Below are 6,445 nucleotides of genomic sequence, written 5' to 3'. Positions count from 1 at the left end.
AAAATGACCAAAAACAAAACATTTGAAACATTGTTTGGGGTTTATAAGGTTCAGTATTATATTTTACACATTTTTTTTTTCAATGTCGCTCTATTTATGATCCATCAGTACTAATCAGCGACAGAGGTTTGCAATGTGATTGAGAACAAAGCACATGATCGATGTATCGATTAGCAGGGACTAGGAATTGAACCCGGGCTTACCGGGTGCGAGTCCGTCGCCCTGCCGACCGAGCCTTGCATTATATATTATTATTGCAGGTCTGTTACAAATTTTAAATGAATATAGATTTAGGGGATAATCCTTTTACTTTTTATTCACTTGATTAAGCGCTAATTTGTATGTGAGGGTTCTTACTCATACTTTACACGCTGAAAAAACGCTGCACACATTCTACTCCCTTTGTACAATGTCAAGAAATTATTAATCAAATCTCCATTTGTTGGCGTCATTTTATATTATAGATTTACAATATTTCTTATATACTTTTTATATATTTTTTGTGCCTTTATATTGATATTTATGTATTATGCTTACGAATATACTGTATTAGATGTTATATCCATCTCTTTTACCGTATTATAGGCGTTATCTACTTGTTTTGAAATATTATTTCTACGAATGTGAATGGACTCAATACGGTAACTGTAAAAACATTTACAGTTACAAAATCAGTGAAACGTTCGAGAGATTTTATGAGACGTTAGATTTATTATTTTTTATTCATTGGAATTTGCTCTCGCATCTGGATTAATTTATTTAACTAATATGAGATCCAATTGTTTTAGATACTACAACATCTACAAAGCAAAACATACATCGTTGTTCACATATTATTGTTACAAAGTGCAAATATACAACACATTCATTACGCAATCTGTGTAAATAACTAAGTTTACTTTAATAGCATTTTAGCTTCGTCTTGACTTCTTGCCGGGTGCAGACAAAAACTTTTAAAACACCGGTAGAATTTGCTGCAAAAAAACCACTAGTTATACCGGAAAAGTCGTAGAATAGCGGATAAGTTAAAAATTCCAATAATGAATTCTGTCTCCGAAGCTGAACTACCATAGGAAGGCGCTCTCCTCGTTCTTCATATTGTACAGCTTCATCCCTACTTATTTCGTCACAGTCGGCTGTTAACTTTTTGGCGAGATCGCGATTACAAAGCTTCCGAGCCCAAGCCGATCGATCTAATTTACTGACCTGTGAGTCCTTGCCGTCGCCACTGTACGTGCCGACCAAAACTTTTAAAGCATGTGTAAAATTCTCTGCAAAGAAAAAGAAACCACTAGTTATACCGGAAAAGGCGTCGAATAGCGGATAAATTAAAAATACTAGTACGTGCTGATTAGGATTATGCGATTAGTATGGTTGTCATTCCGAGAGGTCGAAAATTCCTCTGCCATTTACGGTCAGCTCTACCGAACATTTAACTTCCTCTTGTTAAATCTCGGTAAAACCTCTTTTATTTTTTTCATTATAATTACAGAGCTAAAAAATTCAATCTTCCATATTTACATTGAAATTAATGAGATACGAAAGATTGATGTTTCTAGTTTGGCAGTTTTTCCACGATTTATAAAATTGCGTATTCCTAGTTTCACAAATGGCCATGACATTTTGTTAACAAAGTCTTGACAATAAATTTAATAGATTTGTTCAATAATTTCTTTATTTTCCATGTTCACTTCAATTAAACGCTTTATTTTTTATTATGTTAATTATAAATAATATTAACTGATGCATTATATCTATCTTCAACATAAAATATTACTTATTAGATAATTAATAGTTAGTATAAATAAATTTTTTATTTCTTTTTTGATAAATATTTTTGATAAATATTTATCAAAATATTTATGAATATTATTGAATATTATTTTTTTTTAATATTATTGAATACATTTATTTTTTTTCATAAATATTATTGAATATATTTATCACACGAGCTCCGTTAGATCATTAAAAATATTGTGATATCATCTTAAATTTTACTTATTTCTGATTCAAATATTATTAATAGTAAAGCATTAAGCTGATCATCGGCAATTGTTATATTAAAAATAGTTGAAATAAGGTTTAAATATAAAATGTAATACATGGTCTCCTATATAGAATAAAAAAAATTAATTATGCCCTTTAAACCCTACACAGGACTTTACATAGAATTAAAAAAAAATTATTTAAGCAGAATCTCTAGGTGATAGTTTATGGTAAATCTAAAATTCTTTTGATTAAAAAAAAACTAATTTCGAATCATCTTAAGAGTTAAAATTAAGTAATATGAAGATAAATTTATATGAAATTCAATAGTTCCAGTCATTAGTGATACATATAAGGAATATAATATTTTACTTAATATTGAGCATTATTATAAATATAATTTATTACAAATTTTCTTTTGAAAGTAAAAGTTTTTTGCTGACATAACTGGATTTAATTTTAAGAAAGATGGACACAAAAGCCTCATCTTGTGATTTTATAGTCTGTTTATGTTGACAGCAGAAGAGCATCTAACAATGTATTAAACTTCGTTGCTATTTTATTTTATTTTTACATAGGAATATCAATAATGCAATCAAAAAATTAATTATATACATTTTAGTTTTTAATTATTAATAAATATATGGTATAGTTGACAATCTGTTTCTTTTAGTTAAATTAACCCTAAATAAAAAAATTTTTTTTAATTTATTTTTCTAACATCCGCAGACTCGCGAACTAATGTGTGCATTAGTTTCTTTCCTACTTTTTATGAAATTGTTTAAAGTAAAAATCAACAAAAATAAATATAAAACAACGTCGGTAATGTAAGTCGTTTCTATATATAGTTATCGAATAAACGAAAAATTTGTGTTGTTCCGATCGTCTTGAATAACTTGTTAATCAAAACATTTGTCTAGTCATCGTTCTTTATACTAACTATTAATTATTTAAGCAAAACAATCATTTATGGAAAACATTTTTTAAGAAAATTATTTTTGGTCCTAGTTTTACCGGACTATAATTTGGGAAATTTGAGTTTAATTTCATTATAAAGAGAGTTAAAAGAAGTAAGAATTAATTTGATATATTTGTGCGATATAATTTATTTTTGTATTATTGACATAAATTACAACAATTTTGATTACAAATAAATAATTGCATAAAAAATGGTCTTGAACGTGCAATGGTAAAATTGAATAGCCGAGTGATTACCGAAAGCTGTCCGAAGTCTTCAACCGTCTTCGAGTGTGCAGACTCTTGTTGCTACTTTGCTCCGCCCATTGGTTACGTGCACAAGTCTGCTACAGAGCATACACATGTTCGCTTCCCCTTCTCTCCATGACACGCACATTAGCTTCTCCTTCGTTCTTTTAGACGCATGTATGGTTGATCTCCGTTCCCTACTGAAATTGTACGTCAGCATGGACATTTTGACTACCAAAAGCGCTCGAACCAGCGGATTGATTAAGCCGCTCCCCAGCATTGCAGTCAGTAATCAGCATTCAGGTTCACCGTGGATTGTCTGGAAGTATATACCATTATTGAAAAACTATTGCAAAATCTCAACTGTGGATGTGATTTCACCAGAAAAACATACCGCAAGAAACTCACAGATGTAGTAATGGTAATACCATATGAAAATCAATTAGATGCGGCTGCGCCTCTTTGGTATCGGTATTGGCTGGCTTGCTTGCGGCTTCGCTCCTGCAACACCCACCGCTCTCAATGGATGATCTTGTTTTGGGGTATAAGCAACTGTGGCGAAGTCTCTAAAAAAATTAAGACCTCGTTTTGTTAGATACAACAACGTCTATAAATTAAAAATATATAATCTTGTTTTCATATTATACGTTCTCATATTGAATCTAACATATTTTTAATTACAAAAATATTGATTTCGTGCTTGAATCATCTTAAGAGTTAAAATTAGTAATATGAAAATAAATTTAGATGAAATTCAAGTTCCAATCATTTATGATACATATAAAGAATATAATATTTTACTTATTATTTTATCGTAAATCTAAAATTCTTTTGACTAAAAAAAAAACTAATTTCGAATCATCTTAAGAGTTAAAATTAAGTAATATGAAGATAAATTTATATGAAATTCAGTAGTTCCAGTCATTAGTGATACATATAAGGAATATAATATTTTACTTATTATTGAGCATCATTATAAATACTATTTATTACACGTTTACTTTTGAAAATAAATGTATATTACTGACAACTAAATTTAATTTTAAGAAAGATGGACAGAAAATCTACAAATCTTGTGATTTTATGGTCTGTTTATGCGGACAGTAGGATGCGATGACTGTACCTGCTTGTCTATATATATACGTGTAGACGACATCAACATTTAAGTGTGGAGTATGATTTTTTTTATGAAAGCATGATTTTAAAAAGTTGAAATTTTTATCTTAAATTTTTCGTCAGCATGAGGGTTCTAGTGTTTATTAAGTGTTTGAAAATATTATTTTCAGGCATTTGAGTGTCAATATAAAATCAACTATATTGTTGAATTATTATTAGATAACAATACTTTTTTAGCGTGTTAACTCTTTACAAATAGATTTTTTATTAGTTTAATTTATTTAATTGTCTTAGTTTTGTCAAACGTTGAACTAACTAAATAAACTAATGTATTGCGTTCGCTAGGCTTTAATTTTTAAGTTATTGCAGTATTCTTTTGAGTTGTTAATATCTAAATTGTTGATTTATCTTCTCTTTTAGAAGCAAACCAGATAAACGTTTTCATGCAAGAAACTTTGGGCTTTGAACCACAGTAATCAAATCAACGAGCCGATTTAATTCGTGATAAATTTGGTTTACATAAAGTGATTGTAGCTGTTACATCGTCAGGGAAGGTGAAACTGTTATATCAAACTTGAACGATAGATAAACTGATTTTAATTTTCGTGTGACTTATATTAACAATTTATTATTATAGCTGTACGGAGTAGAGTCAACGAAAGGTGAAATAATTTGGCAATCACGAGTCAATAACATCAAAGGCTTATCTCAGGATTTTAACAAGATAGTTTTGTATGTTCAACGTGGAAGTAGGCACTTGCCGCATTCACCTCGGTGCGCATTGCTTACAACAGGTAACGTAATTTTTAATTTTATCCGCATTTTCAATCGTGACCTTTAAAGTCGACGTAAAATTAAGAGTATTATTAATTTTGTAGACCACTGGAAATGGAATGATATACACTTTCAACCCAATAAACGGACAGCTACTGGATAGACTGACAAAGTTAAATTACCAAATCAAGCAGTCAATTTTGTTACATGCATTAATCGATATTTTTTTACGTGGTATAGTTATTTTGGATGAGCACGACCGAGCGCACGTCTTTCCAGAAAGTGCAAGCGCTGTTGCAACTTCTGCTGGACGTACTACTTACATCTTCACTGCCGACAGAAAGACTGGTGTATTATCCGGATACTCGCTTACTTATAGCAACTCGCAGAATCTAATCGCTCGCAAGGTGTGTAAAACTATTTAAAAGCTTAAAAGCTTCCATAAAGATTGTGATATATTTTCAAAATTCATTGCCTTCGTTCAGGTATGGAAATTAGTTTTCTCGCCAAAGACACAACGGATAACACATGTCGTCTCAAAAAGTTTAATTGAACGTGTTTACTCTCAGGGTCAAGTGTCGAGTGATCAGTCAATTTTATACAAATATATCAATCCAAATCTGGTTGCTATCGTGACTCAAGGAACAGGTGATGCTTATAAAAGTTAATTTATTACATCTATAATAAAAAGGACTTTGCGAAAACTATTTATGTTTACTCAAAATAATGCTTATAAAAGTTAATTTATTACATCTATAATAAAAAGGACTTTGCGAAAACTATTTATGTTTACTCAAAATCTTGTTTAATTATTTATAGATACTCTCAATTTGTATCTTTTTCATGACGTACCGGGATCAATGATTTTCTCCATCGTACACAAGAGAACCAAGGGACCAGTACATATTGTTCATTCCGAAAACTGGGTCGTTTATAGTTACTTTAACGATAAAAGTCAAAGAACGGAAATAGTTACGTAAAGAAGCTACGGAAAGAATTGTACGAGGGAAAAACTCAAAGCAATACTACAAGTAAATTGCTTAAAATAAAAATTGTTACATCCATATCAATTCATATTTAACACTAACAATAATAATTTTATGTTGTAGTTTTCTCATTATTAACTAACACAAAGTTACCTATTGTGGAGAGGCAAGCTTTTATATTACATTTGTCAATTGATTCAATGCAAGAAACGATTACAGAGAAAGGAACTCGCAAACACATCCTAGGTGAATAATTTAATTTAATATTGAATTGTTCCACGATTTAATCTTCGATTTCAAATATTTCAACGCATTCTGACGGCATAGTGCCGGCACTGTGTTATCTGGGTGCATATATAGACGGTATTCTGGACAGT

General features: G+C 30.2%; 1 pseudogene; it reads left to right on the top strand.

Moving 5' to 3' along the window:
• The first annotated feature begins 4,243 nt into the window (after positions 1–4,243).
• LOC131674703 (ER membrane protein complex subunit 1-like) lies at positions 4,244–6,442 on the top strand (annotated as a pseudogene).
• Positions 6,443–6,445: the final 3 nt, after the last annotated feature.

This window comes from Phymastichus coffea, unplaced genomic scaffold (genome assembly GCF_024137745.1).
Source record: "Phymastichus coffea isolate CEN01 unplaced genomic scaffold, Cenicafe_Pcof_1.1 PCOF00282, whole genome shotgun sequence".
NCBI classification, from domain to species: Eukaryota; Metazoa; Arthropoda; class Insecta; order Hymenoptera; family Eulophidae; genus Phymastichus; species Phymastichus coffea.
Note: the sequence above shows the minus strand (reverse complement) of the source record. Positions and strands in the feature narration are given on the sequence as shown.